Raw genomic sequence first — 20288 nt, 5'->3', positions numbered from 1 at the left:
TTTATACCGGCGGTGAATTAAAGGGAATCTGTCAAACGATCTGTCATAGATAATGTAAAGTTGATGGTTGATCTTTTTTTATTCTCAGTAGGAAAACAGTATCAAAAAATAATGCAAATATTATTGATTTTAGAAAACTGAAATTTCAACATGATGTAATAGGTCTGCCTAGCTAATACTTTCTTTCTTCTCCTTAAGCCTATGGCAATCGAAAACAAACTTCTGGTTCGCTAGTACCTACTTAATCACAAAGCTTCTGCACGCTATTCAAATTAACCCAAGGTAAAGCAAAACGTCACCGTTGTCGGAAGAGCACTCTAGCGAAGGCACACCCTGCGGCTAAATATTTATTCTTTGCCAACCTTTAGGCCGGCTTGCAATGGCCAACGGACTTCGAAGTTGATGCAGCATCCAACGATGACTATTTGTTTGCTGCATACAGTTGACATTTTGTGCAACGTCTCAATCAATCTGCGCTCTGCTTATTCATTGATGTTAGCGCAACGCAACCAACAAAACTGTTGTCGATCCCATAATCATCTGTTCGATAGGCATCATTCGATCACTTTGCGATGCTGCGCTTCCGTCATTTTACGATGTTGGTTTTATCATAATGTATTACATGATCTCAGATATGTGAACCCACAATTCAACCGTATTGTGCGATCTATTCATTGAAGGATCATTGATGATTATTGAATTATTGAATTTCAACCACTATTCAGTATAAATTAATTGATTTTCTTATTAATGAATTAAAATAAGCTTTTGTTTAATTCTGAGTGAAAAATCAACCTTTTTACCTCAATTAGTAAGATGCCATAGAAAAACCTCGCAAAGCGGTTCCATATCAGGTTTCAATAGTGACTGCCATCAATGAACAAATCCAAAAATTTGCAACAGTTATTGCGGGTCCAAACAATACTATACCTACCTTTGCTGCTAACTTTTCAACACGCGTTACCTAGCGTTAAGCTTTCTTAATACCCAACACTTTGGAACTCTTTGCTCACGAAATGCACAGATAAACTAGAAACCTCATAGCATTTGGCGCGTGTTGAGGGTTTGTGAAATTTGTGATTTTTTTCTCTCCTTGAAGCAACTACATATGATCTGCCGGAATGTTAAGAGATGAATTAATGCAATCTCCCAGACAAGATACGACACACTCTTCATGGGTCTCAGGCTCAGACGTTTTAGTTTCTTAATGGTGCATGAAGAAATTATTCAGTTTTCTGATAGCTGATAGTTTACTAGAGTTTTACTTAAAACTAATTATGGTAAGCAAATCTACCTCGTTTGTGATCTTTAAACACTACTCATAGAACAAAAAAGTTATGATCTGCTATTTGTATCAAAATTTAAAATGACAGTGAAAAGAATAATATAAAGCTAAAAACGCTACCCGATTTGTAATTTGGAATCTAAAACTATATTGTTAAATTTAAAATGAAAACGTAAGATAGATAGAATTTCAAAAATAAAAATAAGTTAAAACGATGAAAAAAATATTTAATATTTTATTTTATTAAAAAAAATCAGATTCACTATCAGCCTGGTGTCCTCGGCTTAGGGAGTCTTAGAAATGAAGTAAGGGAAATCGATGCTAGAAAATCGAAATAATATCATAATATAGAACAACTAAGAGGGGCCTCGGGAAATAATATCTGGAATATTTTTCTTCTAATCTAAGTTGAGGAAGTCCCCTAGAATAAGCATTTAAGATTTTTTTTTTCATTTATGGTAGTTGGGTAAATCAGAGGAGAAGTAGGCGATGCCTAATTGACACCGCACGCGTTTTTTCGTTCTTCTAATAATTTCAGTAATTTTCGTTTTTCAATCTAGTGAATCTAAATAAATTGAAATTTAGTGGTACCAATGTGTGGTCAGATGTTCACAGCAGGGATGGCCAGCGAGATAAGTGCTCCAAGTGTAAGGACATGGTCTTTCGGAGAGTTTTATTTGCCTCATGGAATCAAAAGAACCTTGCTTCATTGCGGTGCTGTGGTTCGTGTCGATACTGGGATTTCGTTTTTCATTGAATTAGCCTGAAGAGATTGTTTAAAAAAACAAGTTATTGATGTATAAATTTGGTCTTGTTGCATCCCACGATTTCAATGCTGTAAATTTGCGCTCGTAGCTCCGGATCCTTCTGTTACTAAAAGTGGTCAGTCTGGGATTTAGGATAGAAAGATTATGTTGTCTTAGTGCCAGTGATAGAGAAGTGACCTTTTCCTGTGGAGTTGTTGTAAAAAAACTCAAACAGCCAAACTTATTTGACAACAAGCTTATACTAATTACCTTATGAATATTTTGTCCCCCAAGCAAGGGAGGAAATTGAATTTCTTCGATTGGAAAATGTTAGAAGATTCAAAACTCTTGATGAGGAACTTTGGTGATATTGTTTCATGTATGTTTCATTCATTATATCATTCATCAATTCTATTTGCCAGGTAGCAAGCTCATAAAAGTTGAGCCAAATTTTAGATTCCTGTTTTTTTTTAATAATGTGAATTCGGCAAAACTAAGACCTGTTTTAAAAATTTTCTGGCGATAGAATAAGACCGTAGTTTGCTTTACTTGTGCACTAGACTGCCCCAAATGACCCGACTTTTGAAAAAGTTAAACGCTGCAGGCTAAAATTGGTCCTGGACCTAGTACAAGATCTCATGCCAAATTTGGGTCAGATCGGACCACGGGAAGGGGTCGCTCAACGAGCCTGAAGTTTGTATGGGATTTTGAGACATTTTGTTCGAGAGGAACATGAAAAACCAGTTTTTCGTCAATAACTTTTGTTTCCCTCGACCGATTTCTTTCAAAAACGGGTTTTCTTAAAGCCTAAATTATGACAAATATTTCATCTGAAGTTGCATTTCTATTAAAGTTAAGATAAAAAAGTTATTAAGCTTCAAAAATTGGTTAACTTTTCTAAGGGTGATATTCATCACTTTTTTAATGAGGCGAATTAAGTTCGACCAGAACACTCAATGTGAAATGCATGCCGTTTCGTCAAATAATGACCGTTTTTAACTATTGTTGTTGCGCTCGATTGCACTTTTTTATGTTTTTCTGATATTTGAATTTGGATGATATTCACTTGATAGTTCGGAAAGAAGTAAGGGCGGAAAAATGCTTGACAATTGCATAACCACAGGGGCTTAGGAACATGACTAGACGATTTGTGATGCCAATTAAAAGATAAATTTAAATTAAAAGATGTTTAGAGTGTTTTTTATTACAAAAAATAATGAGATTGACACGTGAAGTTATTCAAAATCTTTTTTTTATTCATAGAGTAATTAACAAAGTTCAAATTATACATAACATCGTAGCAATTGCTTCTTTTCGAAGCATGCACGGTAACAGAGTTTCAAATAAATTTCTTTGAAACGTAATGCGTACATTAAAAAAAAAAGAAATTTCAAACTTAAACACATTTCACTCTAAACCAAATAAAATACTTTGTTGAAATCAATTAACAATATTAACCTTCATTCTGTATCAAAAGAAAGCTACAGCTAATATAATAAAAACGTGAGAAAAATATAAAAGGACCTTTTTTTTCGAAAAATTATCATTTCATTGGCATCATAAAGCGTTTGTCGATGTGTTTTTCGATCTAAAAAAATGTTGGCGGTTGGTTCTGAGAATAACAACAATTCTGAATAGATTTTTTGAGAAAAAAATGATTCTGAGTTAGGTAGAAAAGATGAAACATAAACCCCGCCCAAAGGCGGATATATGTACAATAGACTGCCCCAAATTTGTGTGGGAAATTTAAAACCTGTGCAACATTATGCGCTTTAGGTTAAAATTGATTCTAGTCCTAGTACAAGATCTCATGCCAAATTTGGGACAGATCGAATTACGGCAAGGGGTCGCTCAACGAGACTGAAGTTTGTATGGCATTTTGAGACATTTTGCTCGGAAGAAACATGAAAAACCTGTTTTTCATCAATAACTTTGGTTTCCATTGGCCGATTTCTTTCAAAAACGGTTTTTCTTAAAGGATGGTATTCATCACTGTTGATGAGTTGGGTCGGTCGAACATATTGACGCCTCATTAACAGTAATGAATACCACGGTAGAAAGTTAGCCTATTTTTGAAGCCTCACAACTTTTTTTTCTAAACTCTTATCGAAATGCAGTCTTCGGATGAAATAATTTTCATAATTTAGGCTTTTAGAAACATTGTTTTTGGAAGAAATCGACCGACGGGAATCAAAGTTATTGATGAAAAACTGTTTTTTTTTACTGTTTTCAATTTACATCACAAATCGACCAGTCATGTTCCTAAGCCCCTGTGGTTATGCAATTGTCAAGCATTTTTCCGCCCTTACTTCTTTCCGAACTATCAAGTGAATATCATCCAAACTCAAATATCAGAAAAACATTAAAAAGTGCAATCGAGCGCAACAACAATGGTTAAAATCGGTCATTATTTGACGAAACGGCATGCATTTCACATTGAATGTTCTGGTCGGACTTTATTCGCCTCATTAAAAAAGTGATGAATATCACCCTTAGAAAAGTTAACCAATTTTTGAAGCCTAATAACTTTTTTATCTTAACTTTAATAGAAATGCAACCTTCAGATGAAATATTTGTCATAATTTAGGCTTTAAGAAAACCCGTTTTTGAAAGAAATCGGTCGAGGGAAACAAAAGTTATTGACGAAAAACTGGTTTTTCATGTTCCTCTCGAACAAAATGTCTCAAAATCCCATACAAACTTCAGGCTCGTTGAGCGACCCCTTCCCGTGGTCCGATTTGGCCCAAATTTGGCATGAGATCTTGTACAAGGCCCAGGACCAATTTTAGCCTGCAGCGTATAACATTTTACAGGTTTTAAATTTCCCATACAAATTTGGGGCAGTCTATTGTGCACTTAATCCAGAGTATCTGTATTCTGGAATGCTTACCCTAAAAAAAACATCGCTTTCTCTTAATTATTGGATAGAGAAAATATTTTAGGAATTTCTAGCTAATTAAACATAATGATTTGGCTTTGAATTTTTTTTTTCCTCTTAAAAAAAAAACCGCTCCAACGTTAAGGCGCCAAAGTTAAGGCGGGATAATAAGTTTTTAATAGCTTTGTCGAAGCTTGAATAAATCAAAGTAATTCTCAGTTTTGATTTTGAAGATTTGCAATACAGAGTAAGTAGAATAATGATTAATGAAAGACAACTCCAATGTTAATTGAGTAGAAACGTCTTACTAAATTACAACTTGAAACTGTAACATGATTTGTTAGGATTTTTTTTTTAATTTAAGGAATTTAAGGATAGATTCGAGTTTACTAGTTTCAAAATTGAATGCCTAAGATGAATGTTGTTGTTGTCTATCGAAGTCATTAAGTTCCTGTAAAAAGTTTGAGGAAAACGACAAAAATTTTGCTAAGCGGAGGAACCTCTTAAAATTATCTCTTCTGAATAAAACGTACTATTCTTCCCGCATGGGAAAACGCATGAATTTGACAAGACGTTTTTCATTATCCATTTCGGATTATTAACTAAATCAACAATATTTTGGGATTGATGCAATTTGGATCGGTGAATGTAAAACGTCTAATTCATAGAAAAAAAATTATCAGCTCCTGAACTTTGCGCATATGTAACAGATTTTACAGTTTGACCAGGGTGATTAATATTCAGGTCATTCCAATCGTGAAAAATAAAACGGTTTTTGCAATGGAGAATAACGATGTAAAAATTCAAAGAGATTGATTTCATGTCATGATTGTCTCTTTGAATGAAACATGGAAATGAGAAATAAAGAGCTTGTGATATAGCTCAGTTGGCAAGTCAGTTGATTCCTAAACCGATGTCCGTGAGTTCGAGTTCAACAGTAGACATCGATCACTGTTGTACCAGGTAAGTTTTTCAATGACTGTCCGCCAACTGTATCCTTGATAAAAATCGTTGAATCGATGGACAAAAATCAAACAAAATGTTAAATTCCAGATTTTAAACCTTCATCATAATTTCAAGCATGTGATGTCAATCAAGTCTTCATAGCCTGATTTTGAGTTTGAATGTTATTTATTTCAACGAGTTGAAAACGTTTTTGTAATTGAAAAATGAAAACTTCTTTTCTTCCATTCAGTTTAAAAATTATTTTTTATATTTTATTTGGATTAAGAATGTAACAGCTAAATCAGATTAAAATCACTAACTGTATGCTCTTTATGACTTTTGTTCACATACAGTTCAAGGCAATCTCTTAAGGATTTGACAAGGCGAAACTGACACTTAGTTTTGTTGTCAAGGAATGCTGTTAATCCGAAATCTGATAATTTAAATAGTTTGGAAAAAAAAACTGAAAATCACTTAAACATTATGCATGTGTTTTATGTCAGAACCAATCAAATTCAATAACTTTTCACATTTAGGAGACATAAGAACCAGCTTGCGCAGGTCTAATTCAAATGTGAAAAACCTGGGAACTTAAAGTTTCTTCTGTATTGGCTGAAATCCGATTCCTATTATTTTTATCAGGCTTAGAAAAATTTGAAAATAAGAACAATAATTTTATTATTGGATTGCGCTAACAAAATTAGTCAGGAGTTGACTTATTTTGTTAGCGCAATCCAAAAATTAAATTACTAATAGTTTTGTTATAGTTTCAAACACATCACTGGACTTGACTTTAGATTGTTTCACTGTTAATCTGTTAGCACAGACAGACAGACAAGACACTTTTAAGAAAATCCTCTAAATTTTTCGCAAGAATGGTTATACTGCCCTCTGTTGCCGACATTGCCTACCAATCGGTTCGACTTATAAAAAATAATCATGGTCACCTTTGACAATTTGACTTTCCTCCAAAAAACGTAAACAACCAAATTATCATTTGTATTTGTATAGAACTATTGTGTTACCAATCTTTCTGTTTTAAAAACATGAACAAGTTTTGTGTTTCAGGATTTATAGAAGTTGATGTACTGCTCTTAACGAGTTTAAGTGGACTCTTCGAAGGTAGGAGTAATCTCTCGAAATTCTCTAGTAATAAGGAATAGGTAGCGGTTCGTTATTCTCAGTTCATCTTCTCAGAACGCTCCACCAAGGCTCTGAAAACTATTTTCTTCTCTCTGATATTCTCCAAGTAATATCAAGAAAATTTGGTGAAAGTATCGAAGCTGCAGAATCGGATAGTTATACACAATTTAATTTTTGTTTTATTGGAATGATTGTAGTTTTTCGAGCATTTATAATCAAATCCGGTCGACATTCACCGGCTATATGGAGAATATGGAAATTTTTTCACTCACGTTAGTTCAGCTTTCAGAAAACATATCGGGAGGGATTTAAATATGGAAACAAGAACGAAATAAAAATAAATTATTCCTAAAATATTTAAAACAAAGATCTTCAAAAGTCGGCTTATCACAACCTGAATCTGCTACAACATGCTATTTTCGGGCATTATATACAACAGGATCATTCTTCTTCTTCTTCTTCTTCTTCTTCTTTTTCTTCTTTCTACTTCTGGACTGTGAGCTGTTTGGGCTGTAGTCCAGGGGGTGCAAGAGCCAGTGAATTAGACAATATGCCCCAACAGGAACATTCAGACTTGATTTACAAGAGCTGCTGAATTTCGTTAAAACTGATCAATCAATAATCCAACCAACGACTTATGCACTGAAATTGAGGCAACACAATTCGCCACCTTATCCTCACAATAACTGGGAACTTGTTCTTACTGTTCGTGGTCTGTTTAAGCGTTCTTAGAACTATGATATCGAAAAATTTGTAAAAAACGACGGATCTACAGAAAACAGCTTCTACTTTTAAACGACTGATGTTTATTTGCTAACACCAAGTTTGTTTATTATTATATTTGAATAGCACGGCTATTATGGGAGATCGAAGCAATCCTTTTTTGTGTTGTGACTGGGTTTTTTCAAGCTGATGAAAAAGTTCCGAAAAATTAGATGTTTGAGAAGTAAATAGTGGATTTTTATCGTATTTGAATCTTCGAACCCGGGAGCGGAAAACCATGCAGTTCTGGTTACCGATAACAGAGCGGATAGTTTTGGCGTCACAGCGTCTAGCATGTCATCAAGCTCAGCTGGATTCACACGAAATTTGGTTCCGGATGATATGAAATTGAGGAAAAGTTCGTATAAGCACACAAAATGATTTGGAATGACCGAAAATTGGAAGGACTAGGAAACAGGTTAACGATTCCAGAACGGAATGTTAATGCATGGTAGCATCGTTTACAACATAAGGTCCCTCGTAAATTGGTGAGCTCTTTCCATTTTTATTTATCATTGTATTCGTCCACATTTCAAAAAATTTTACACATAAATCCTACTTGCCAAGTAGGATTTCCTTTAAACTCAAATAGCCCTCCCTCTCCCTATCTGAAACAGCATCCTTGTTTGTAGAGTCGCATGAGTTCTCTTGCATCTGAAAAGTTCATTTCGCTGTTCAGATTATCCCCATATGATTACGGTGTGCATAATGGTACCACACTGATTCTCAATAGCAACACTTGAAATGAGTATTGAATCCAGATACTCATTTTGGCATCTAGTGTTGAGCTTGATTGTTAGTTGTACCTCGTGTATCAGCCAATTCAAGATGTGTGTAGTCACCTAATGCTATGCTATGCTATTTGAATAGCACGGCTACTATGATGATACCTATATGTACAAAAAATTGAAGGCAATCATGATTGGAAATCTTTCACCCGAATGCAGTGCACTCTATTGGCGACATTTCTTAGCTCATACAGCATTTTGCGAATAATGAAACACGAATGTCTTTCTGTTTGTCTGTACTGTTAGATTCCCTGAACTTTAACGAATAGAATTTAACTTACCACGATCACGCGATTTTGTTCCTGGAAGACAAACAAAAATGAACACGTTAATTTTGATTGGGTAAGTTTCAAATGCAATAATAGGGAAAACGATCGATAATGCATTGGAAGGAGCAAGTAACCTATTAAATACCTAGCAGATAGCGGAACAACCTGTTCGTGTGGACTTATTTTTCCGGTACAATAATTAAAGATGAGACCTAGTCTGCCGTGATATGACGAAGTGACGTATATCCATTTTTTTCGATTTTGACTTTTTGACGCTATTGTGTGCGTTTTCCTATGAGCTATCAAATGCTTTCAACAAATCTAGAAAATATCAAACAGTTTTTGAGAAAATCGATAAAAACGAATCGCCAAAAGTGCGATTTATACGCCGAAGTGACGTATATCCATGCGTTTTTGAAAGTGACATAGAACAATTTCAATAACCCATATAATTTACAGGCGACATTCCTCAGATTTGAAAAAAAAAATCATATTTTAACATGATAATCGGTTAAGAATAAAATAAAAAAAGCCACCCCCCTCCCCCTTTCCTCAGAATAAAGGGTTCTCAAACAAAGAAGTTGTCGAGCCTTTTTGATAAATAAAATTTGAATGCAAACGTCGACATCTACATTAATTAAAAAAAATCGAGAAATTATTTAACATTTGTTGAACAAAACAAATTCTTCATTAATTTTGCGTTGTTTTTGTTACAAAGAAATTTGTTTGTGTTGTCATTTGTTTGTGGTAAGTTTGTTTGTCAAGCAACAATATTGTTTTTTTTTTAAAGCTTTGCACTCGAATTTTATTTACGAGAAAAATTCTGGTTTCAAAAATGAGATAATGTTTAAAAAATTCAAATATTTAATTAGTAAGAAAATTATAGAAAAACAATAGTTATAAATTAGAATTCTTCCAGAAACTTTTTTTAAAAAGGGAAATTTAACCTTCCCATGCCGTTCGCAAAATATCCGTTTCGGGGAAATTTGAGTTGTAGTTTGTTTTCGTTCTCCTGGCTGTAAATGTTAACCGATTTTGATGATATTATATTCATTGTGTAGGTAATTTGTTCTTATTACTCAAAATTTTAAAATAAAGTCGATATGTATTACCAAGTTATCGGAAACTGGTTCAGAAAGTAAAAAGTCCGAAAAATCAATTTTATTTTTAAAATGCTCATAACTTTTGACAGCTTTTCTGTATTTAAGTGTTTCATTGATGTTTGAAATCGTCAAGAATCCATCTATCCGACAATGTATAGATATGTTGGGGTCCAATGAAAGTTTTGACCGCTATCTCAGATCTTCCGGTAGAAAAAAATCTAACTTTAAAAAAACGATATCCAATTTTTGCTTTGCTTAGCTGTATTTCATTTCCCCATGAACCGATTTTCAAAACTCAAATTTTAGTTTTTTGACGTTAATTTGATCATTGTTTTCATAGAACATACTTGGTCTGTCAAAATTCCTAGTTCTTCAGTATATTGGAATGATGATAAAGAGATTCTAAATGTGCGCTTCGGGTCATATTGACCCGAACGGCATGGGAAGGTTAAAATTGCTTCACTAAATATGCTGTATCTTTGACAATTTTTATGGAAAATCTTGAAATTTGGTCCAATGAACCTCATTTTCTACCCGGCACCATTTTTAATCACGTTCATTGATTTTGACGAAACTTGGCCTAGTACTATATCAAACATTTTTACATCTTTGGACCAAATTTCAAGATTTTCCAATGAAAATTGTGAAAGATACAGCATATTCAATGAAGCAATTCCAAATTTCCCTTTTTTACGGGAATAGCTGTATCTTTATTTCCAGTCATTGTAAAGACTTCAAATTTCGTAGAGCGTTAATTAGATAGTTGAACTAAATTGTGTGAAAATTTCAAGAAAAAATATCAACCGAGAGAGAAATGGCAGCTTGTCAAATTTGGAAGTGGGTACGTCGCTTCGCGCAAATTCATTCATTTTTGAACGTAACTGTATGTCAATTTTCATCTAAATCCAATGTAAAACATTATGAGTCATCTTCAAATCTGACATTTTCCTTCATTCCTGGTAATAATTAGCACCCACTTATCCCGAATTTCAGTTCTCTAGGTCTTATCTTAACGCTAAAACTAGGGCTGAGAGGGCAATTGAGTTCAAATAAAAAAACTCACAAACGAACAAACGGAAATTGTTTTTTATGTACAAAGAAATACATGCCTTGAGAAGTTTCTCCGACAGCATCACTAAAATTTTCTTCCTCACTCGAATACAATTTAAGAAGATCCAACGCACTGGCCATTTTAACTAAGAACGAAATTTGTTCCACCTGCACGAAAAGACTAAGGATAAACGTCACTCCGACGGAGAATCGTCTAATCAAAACAAACGTTTATACGCCGAACTGACGCATATCCATTTGAAGTAATTATACGAATTTTACGCAAAATAAAGAGTTGTGTTTCAAAAGGCTGCATTTGTGAATTATCTATGCAATAATTCTACAGATCACATTTTATGAAAAGTCTCAGATTAACGAATAAAGAGGAAAAAGAGAAAATCGCTTTTATTCGCTAAAAACGAAAATGGTTTATACGTCACTTCGGCGTAACACGGCAGTAGTGGCTAATCACCGTTCGGAATCAAACAATTTTAAACGGTATCATTATTTGTTACGGCTCATGTGCTTGGTTTTTTCTCTGCTTTTTTTTTTGCCTTTAACTCTAAAACCCTCGATTTCCCATGAGCACTGTGATTTGCAGGCAATCACCAAGCCGTTTGTTGTTGGTCTCACCGCTCACATTTGTAATTAAACAAAAAGAGAATACAAAACGGCAACAAAAATACGAAAGAAAGATAATACATAACAAATGGCATGCCATCGCGAGATTGAGATCGCGCACAAATGTCGACTAAACCGTTAATTGAAGAAAAAGACGCATGCATATGACAAAACTGAATCATAAACATAATCACTGAAACTTTGTTTTTTTTTCTCTCTTCCATTTTCCATTGTTGGGTAAAATGGACCATTTCTTCTACAGTCGGAAACCTCCAGCATTACAGTGTTAAATCATACTTGTAACAAATTAAGGTTAATTTGCTACAAATGTTTATCCCTTTTCTCTTACTTGCAACTATCGTTTTTAACAAAATTCTTGCTAATTATTTAAAAAAAAACTGACTTTGTTAATTTGTGAACTTTACCCCGCAATACTCAAACTACCAACCTTTCCTCAAAAGAGGCGGGATATTGTAAATGTAGCTGAGTGTGATTGAGCGAACTAAGGGAAAAATAATAAAATAATTGACCATCTTTTGCTTAGCGAAAGAAAAACGCTGAAAAAAAAAACAAAGTTGCAAACAAATGATTCGTGAAATTGGAACGAAAAGCCACTATAAATAAAGCGTTTTTTCGATGCCTGGCGATGTTGGTGCAAGCTAACAATACATATTTTAACGTTAATAGCTTAATAATGGGGTGCGGCATACGGTTTTAATACACTTGATATTTACATGAAAGAGAAGCTAAACTTATTGTTGTTCTTAGTTAAGTTTTAGCACTGCAATTCAAATGAATTTCTAGATTGACTTATTTCTCTTTGAAACATTAGCTAACACAGAGGAATTAAATTTTGTAGTCCTGAATTCGGTTAATTTGTCAAATGTTGGCTTTTATCTCTAGTTTTGGTGGTTTATATTACGATAAATTTGATCAGATTAGAGTAGAATGAATCTTTGTTGACCGATGAATTAACATGCAAACAATGAATGATTACTATTATTTTTATTAGTTCAAGGATTAATTTTTTTATAAATATGTTTTTTAAATGTCTTTATAATGGTGATTTTCAGCTTTCAGCTGGTTCATCTCTTAATTATAAATATGTGTCAATAATACACTCTTGGCTAAAACCTATATATATATATCTTATTTATAAACCGATTTTTTAAAATTTTATAATTTTGGAAACCTCGTAATGTAACTCAAATATGATTTACAAACAAAATATTAAGCTATAGTCAAGGAATATTTAAAGAAGGTAGTGCCAAGGCAACCCTGCTCTAGTATTGGTACAGGCTGAAACGTCACAATCACGCAAAATGTGTTAATTACTAGGGAACTTATCTTTTTCGTTGATAATTCGAAGAATCTGCTGGAAATTTTCCACTTTGATAACATGTTATTGTAGAGGGATTCTTGCTCTTCAAGATCGGTAAAAAAAAGTTGCATTTTCGAATAATTTTTCTATAAAATAGTCCATCGAAGTTAGAAAAAATGGAGCATTTTCCCCATTGAAATTTGCAAAACTTTAAAATTATTTCAAAGTTTTACATGAAAATGTTCAAATCAGTACAGTTTATGCTCCTCATTGCAATAAAGTGATCAAAACACAAATTTTTATACAAAACAGCAATCTTTTATTGGCATTTTAGTAAACTGATTTAACAATCGTTTATTGATGTTATTTGTTCTACATAAGAATTGAACATTGTAAACTAAGCTTGCCAGATTGCCCGGTTTAATCCGGGTTTGCCCGGATATTTGATGCAAAATTTCGATAAAGTCCGGTCCGGCCCGGTTGCCCGGATATCGTGAAAAAAGTCCGGATATTGCCCGGATTTTTTCACAATTTTCACAAAGAATCCAAAAAAAAAATCAAAGTTTTTGAGTAAGTTTCAGCAAAATCGATTAACGGTATGAACATTTCCAACGGTTGTTTCAAATAATTTCGCTGATTTACTTTTATAAACCTTTAAATATTTAAGTGTTCCAAAAAGTTTTTTAAAGTCTGCAATTACATTAATAAATTATTAATTTAATTTTTTTTGCATTTTTTCTTTGCTTTTATATATAAAAACACCTGAATTTTGCCCGGTTATTGCTCGGTTTTTTTATTTGAAAAATTGAAATCCATGCCAGGATTTTGCCAGGTTTTTTTTGAAAAAATGCCCGGAATTGCTAGGCCCGGATGGGAGTGGAAAAAAATCTGGCAACTTTATGGTAAACCAGTGGAATTAAAATCATTACAATCAGTTGAACACCCAATATCTACGAGTTAGACTTTTTAAAAGCTGATTTTTTCTTCATTTTTGCACGTTTCATCTTAAAGGCGACATTGCATGCATTAATAAATTAAGAAAAAAAACATAATGCAATCTTCAAAGGACCAAAAAACTTCATAACATAGTGATGCCCAGATGCCTTACAACATAATCGAAATGAAATTGGAATTCATTTTCGTTCTAAAATGTGTTTTTCTTTGAAATTCCTACCATTCTCATATAAATTTTCGATACAATCGTTTTTGTGACGTCACAAAAAAAATCCAATATGGCTCTCGGCACTACCTTATTTAAATATTCCTTGGCTATAGTCCTATTTGGCGCTGATAGTGTTCGTGATATTATGCAGGTTGTTTCAATAACACTTTTCAGTGTTGGGACAATCAACCTCAAAAAGAACCATGTGTGTCGACCGGCTGCTCTTTTTTGTACCGAGCGTTTTTGAAGTTAATTGTCCCGTCTCATCTGTACACGCTCAGCAAGTGTGCGTAAGAAATTTCAAAAACAACTCTATAGCACTCCAGTTTTCCGTTATTCAAAGTCTAAGAAAAAAAACCCCAAAAACATACTTCGGAAAAAGACTGAATGCTGACGTGTCACTTTGGGGCAGGACCTATGAAAGCTTGGTCAAAACCATTTTTTTTTATTTCGAAAATTCATCATAAATTTATGCTTTTCAGAAACTGTACATTAAACTGATCAAAAATCTGTCGAACATATCTTAAAATTCGTTCTTTCATACAATTTTTCTACGTAGGTAAGTTGGGGTTTGATGCTGTTGCATTTTAACGCAAAAACAAAAAAAAAAAATATTTTCAATACTCTACTAAAATTTTATTTCTTAAAGAAATTAAAAAAATGGATGGATGTATTTAGAATAATATGAAACTTATTTATTTGAAGTTTGCAAAAAATCGTCATTTTTTTGAGCACAATCATATAACGTTGAAAAATTACGAATTTCCATCATATTTGGACATCTGGAAAACATATTACCTCACGAGACCCCACTCACATTCCTACTAAAACATTTTAATGGAAATCTCAGCTATCCAACAAAACAAAAACTAATTGCCACTTTTTGCCAATTCAAAAGTTATTCTCGTTTTAGTAAAACATGTTTTTGGACAATTTTCGTACTTTTGGGATTGCTTTTGATAATGATTTTGCCAGAAAAACTTGAACTCATTCGATTTTGAAATTCAGCTCATTTAATTGTATTTTTTTTTTGGAAATTTATTTTCCTCTTAATAATTTAATAATACTATTTCGGGTTTTTTTATTTATTCCACAGAAAAAGCTGATAAGATTCTTTGGAATATAAACTTTCGATAACCTAATCAAATCTTTTTTGTTCAGATGCTTAGTATCTGTGAACTAACTCAATTTTTTATCCCAAACTTTTGTCTATAAAATGTCTCTACAACACTCGTTCAAAAGGAAAAAAAATAAATATCTAGTTTTACTGATGAATAAAATAAAAATTATTTACACACTGAATGTTTGGATATTTAAAAAAAAACAATGCAACCATGATTTATTGCTGTCATATTAAGCAACAGCCTACTTGATCTATTAGCTACTTATATAAGTTAGGGGAGAGTGGGGTATCGTGAGCCATGGGGAAACGTGGGCCACTTTTAATATCTCAGATGTGTGTTGAGATAAAAATCTCAAACCAACTGTCATCGTCGTCGCTTTGCGTGAGCATGTATTCCTATATGTTGTTGACAGAAATACGCATCATATGCTTCTTTTATTTATCAAGCTAAAAAAAGTTAGAAAAAATTACTTACATAATTAAAAAAAACACCCGGTAATTTCATCGATGGGGAACCTAAAGTGCTTAACAAAAATATGCTCATACGCTTATGATCTTAGTTTTGTCATGATCTTTCACGTGGAAAAGGAATTTTTGATGAAACATCAATAAGTCACACAAACGCAATCAATTTGCAAATCATAGCTTGTGGGGAATCGTGGGCCACACATCTTGAATCACCTATATTTTTATGTTTTTATACACATTCAGAACTTAAAATACGTTTTACTTGTCTGCAAAGATTTTTTATGCCAAATGAAGAGTTATGTAAAATATTTTGTCCATCCTATGTAAGAAATTTGGCCAAAACGTTCGCGAGCCAGGTTTTGGAATCTATGCGTTCACACACAGCTCTCTTTTTTATTTCATCATCTAAAATAGCTTTTTAATAACGAAATGAATTAGGAAATCACAGTTTTGGGTCAACTCATAAACTTTGCATGTTATTTGATCAATTTGGATTTGGTGGTCCACAATTCCCCACCATTTTTCAAAATCCAAAAAATATTGCTTTTTTTCATACAGTCAGAATTTGGAGAAAATAACATATTAAAAAATTTAAAAAAATACCTTATGATACCTTCCAAAAACCTTGTAGAAAACCATACCATTTTATATTTTCAATTTATCTATTATAATAAAGAAGTTATGGAACAACGAAAAAAAGTGGCCCATGATTCCCCACTCTCCCATACCAATATGAGTTTATAGCTTATTTATCTGATCATATTTGTGCTGTTACTGAGCTCTGACATCGTGCACGTGTTTTTTATTGGTTTAAAGAAAGTTTGATTGATTTTTTTGAAGTTTTTCCCGAGGTGTGGTTCAAAATGTTCCGGAGGCGAGACATGTTTGAAATGCTCAATGAGAGCAGTCACAAGGCCCGGAATAATAGAATAACCTATAACGTAGACGTTCTGGAAAAAAATTGAGCAATCTGTAATTATAGACTGGGAAAGAAAAAAGCTATGAGAAAAATAATGACAAGAGAATGCTTCAAAATACAAAAAAAAAATGCAAACGCTGTAACCGCACAGATACATTATTTTTTTGCGAAAAATAATCTTTGGCTTCAAACTAAAATAAGCTTGGACAAAGCTATCAATGAAGGTAAATATGAAATTCTCGATTATTTTTATAAATGAAAAAGGCCTAGAATACAATAATTAATTCTTCAGGAGGAAGACCTTCAGTAAATTTTGAAGATTTCTCAGATCAATTTACTTTGTTCCTTGTCAAGTTCCTACCAGTTGTTAGATCTTTTGTGGTTGCTTGATAAGTTTTTAGAAATAATAAAATTTTGTAACTTTTCAATATACCTCCTTCTTCCAGAAAAGGGATGAGTCTCAAACTAGCGTTAAAATAACATGTATAATATGTAGGTTGGAAAGGTAGTTAGAAAAAATCAATGAATAGAAGATTAAAGAAAGAAATAGAGGAGTTAAAAACAGTGAGCCAAGTTTGAATTAAGGTGCAGGAAAAAATGAATAACAAGTACAGTTCGAACGTAACTCACATATAGTTAGAAATGAGTACAGTTAATGTGGAAAAGAGATGGCAGGAAATAATAACGATATGTTTAACCGATAGCTAAAAACAAGTGAAAATGAAATAGACAATAGATGCAGCATGAGGAAAATGTTCTTGGTAGTCATAGGAGGCTTTGGAAACAAAAGAGCAGATTTAAGACGTTTGTTGCCACGAAAAGATGAGTTTTTGTAACCGGGTAGAAAATTCTAAAACTCTTGATAAGCATAATTAAAGCAAATTTGTATGGGAGCCCCCCATTCTTGTGAGGAGAGGGATCTCAAAACATCATTTAACTTTTTAACGATCCTAAAAACCCTTACATGAAAATTTTCACGCTGATCGACTGAGTAGCTTACAAGTTAATCAGGAAAATCAGCGAAACAAAGTTATCTAGATCAAATTTCACAACAACTAGATAAAAAAAGTTACATCGAATTAAAGATTTTGATCAGATAAACAACTTTTCCGAAGACTTCATATCAATAGGATTTGATTTGAAAAAGTTATGAGGTTTTGACCATCGTTTGGTCAGGTCTGCTCCACTGTGGTGTGTGAATATACTCAAAATCCAGTGCAAAGTACAATTGATGTGAAAGAAAATCTGAAAATCTGAAAATCTGCAAATTGGAAAAACAAATACCTTTGAAATTCATCAAAATTCCTGTGTTACTTATTTTGATCATCTAAAGATGCGAAAATGTGCCAAATTACGTAAACTTTTCAATACTTTTTTCAAAATTTATCTGGTAAGACGGTTCATTAATTTCAAAATACGGTTTTACACCACTTTTTTACACTTACTGTGGTCATGATCTTAAAAAAAATCAAAAAAATATATCCTAATGTGCAACGTATAGCATTTAACCTCAGTTTTCTCGGACACTAAGTGAACTTTTTTTGAGCATTCCGTAGCTGATCTACAGTCTTTTTCCGAAGCATGCTTTTTCAATTTTTTTTTCTTAGAAAGTCTAACGAATAACGAAAACCTGAAGTGTTGTAGCTGAATAATGACTAAAAAACATTTGAGTCACATTATGAGATTTCCAAAACTATAAATATTGAAAAAAATCGGTTGAAAAATAAGAAAGATATTGCGGTTTCAAGCGAGGTGCGTCAAATCGACACTCAAGGTTTGATTAGGGAGTTTTTTTCCTGGGCTTTCAGGGAGCGTCCATAAAAAAGAAATGATGCAAAATGAAAGATTTCAAGAATCCATTGAGGGTCTCCGAAAAGTTTTTTTTTATTTTGATGCACCCGAAAAAAGTCAAAAACCGCCAAACTTCCATAAGTGTCATATTGAGACTCAAGAGCAGATTAGGGTTAATCACAGTTCGGAATTGCATTTCTGATATAGTTTAAAATTGATTTTAAATTTTTGTTTTTTAATTAACTTCTATTGTTTGCATTCTGCATATTTGTGAGTGCTGTTAGTTTTGAATCATTATTATATATTTTTTTTAAGTTAATTCATATGTTTTGATTTCTTTCTCTGTTTTAAAGAGAAGTGTGTTGTAAATATATAGAACTTATTTTAACAATGAACAAACTATGTTAGCTTCCAATGAATAGTTTGCTTTGAGCATAAAAATTAAAAGTGTGGCTAAATTCGGTACGGGTAGCTTTCTTAAAACTTTTCAACACAGCTTTTTTAGAAGAAGGGAGAGAGAGAGAAGACTTATGTTATCAATAAAGTAAATATTGATAGTTGATTTTAATAATAATAAAATTTACTCGTTTCATATAGAGTTTGACATTTAATATCATGACAATACACTCTCAGTTACATTCAGGTATTTAACAAGACCAACATAAGCGGATATAAACTTAAAAGATTTCCAGATAAAAAAAATAACTACACGTTTTGATAACTGTTATATCCGTTAATCATCTCGGCTAAACTAGATGCCAGATTTCATTCGAGAAACCGTTTATCTATGCAAGTTTCGAAACACATAATGCCGATCATCAGCCAACAATGTTCTCCGTTAAAGCCCGAAGGGTTTCCCGCCCAGTTTCCACCTTGATGATCATCTGAAAACCAACAAATGGAAAACGTTAGCGGAACCATCATCGATCACCGGATCAGATTGGATAGGGAACAAAATCAACTTACATACATCCAGTACCGCAATCGGATGCATCGATCGGTTAGAGGGGCATTTCAATCGCACCCATCTAAACGTTTGCTGCTGCACTTTACCGGTTCCGGACACATTCGGAACGATCGGACCGTGAGTAAGCAAGCGGCAGTGGAGAAAAAGGCGAAATAAGTGTAAATCGCCGGTTAAACATGTCTGCTGATCGCGAGAAATGGAGGAGAAAGAACAAAAACAAACCCTCCCCAAGCCATCTTGTCAAACTGTCGGGTTCGCTTCTTCAGGCGATTAGGTACACTTTTATTATGCTAGGCCTAAGTGTTTCTTGCAACAACGAGCTCGTAATAAATACCTCTTCGTAATTGGAGTAGATGTGGAGAATGTTTTTATCCGGCATTTTTTTTCTCAGAGCACAAAAGGAATGTTTAGATGCTACATGAAGTAAGTAGTTAAAACTGTATTACCATTCAGAAATGATTGAATGAAAAAAAAATCAAATACCTACTAACCGAAACAACAATTTTTAATGAGAAACAAAACTCTACGAATGTAGATTTCACTAAGGATTTTTACGTAGCATATAATATAGATTATTTCAGATGATGTAGTATCTGCGTGACGAGATCTGTCTAGTTAGAGGTCATTGACAAACCACACTCAGCATCACATAGAATTCATTGATGGCGCGACAGCTTCTGCAAACCAAAATGCTTGAGTAAACATGACTGATTCGACTTCCGCTTACGAAAGACAGTGAAAGCATTGAAAAAGCTCAGCTCACCGAGCCGCGCCCCCCATTGAACCGTATCGCATAGAGGAGCGGCTAATTAAAACGTGTTTTATATTGTATGTGGCTGCTCAGTCAGCGAAATTTCACCTTTCATCATCATCGGCTTTGATTACCTACGCTGTTACCCAATAGTGTTCCGCACATGGCCACAAGAAGTTGACTCATACTTAGGCTC

The 20288-nt window shown here is 33.4% G+C and overlaps 1 protein-coding gene across 3 annotated transcripts in view; it reads right to left on the bottom strand.

The window, feature by feature from the left end:
• The window catches only part of LOC129743863 (rho GTPase-activating protein conundrum), a 352674-nt gene that overhangs the window by 197679 nt on the left and 134707 nt on the right, over positions 1 to 20288 (bottom strand). For 2 of the 3 annotated variants that reach the window (XM_055736074.1, XM_055736076.1), the window contains exon 4: positions 8829 to 8849. The exons of the other annotated variant lie outside the window; for it this stretch is intronic. The gene's annotated coding sequence lies outside the window, so the exon portion shown is untranslated. The remainder of the gene's footprint in view (positions 1 to 8828; positions 8850 to 20288) is intronic. 3 annotated transcript variants of the gene reach the window in all.

This window comes from Uranotaenia lowii, chromosome 2 (genome assembly GCF_029784155.1).
Source record: "Uranotaenia lowii strain MFRU-FL chromosome 2, ASM2978415v1, whole genome shotgun sequence".
Taxonomy (NCBI): Eukaryota; Metazoa; Arthropoda; class Insecta; order Diptera; family Culicidae; genus Uranotaenia; species Uranotaenia lowii.
The sequence above is the reverse complement of the archived record's forward strand: the minus strand, read 5'-3'. Positions and strand labels throughout refer to the sequence as shown.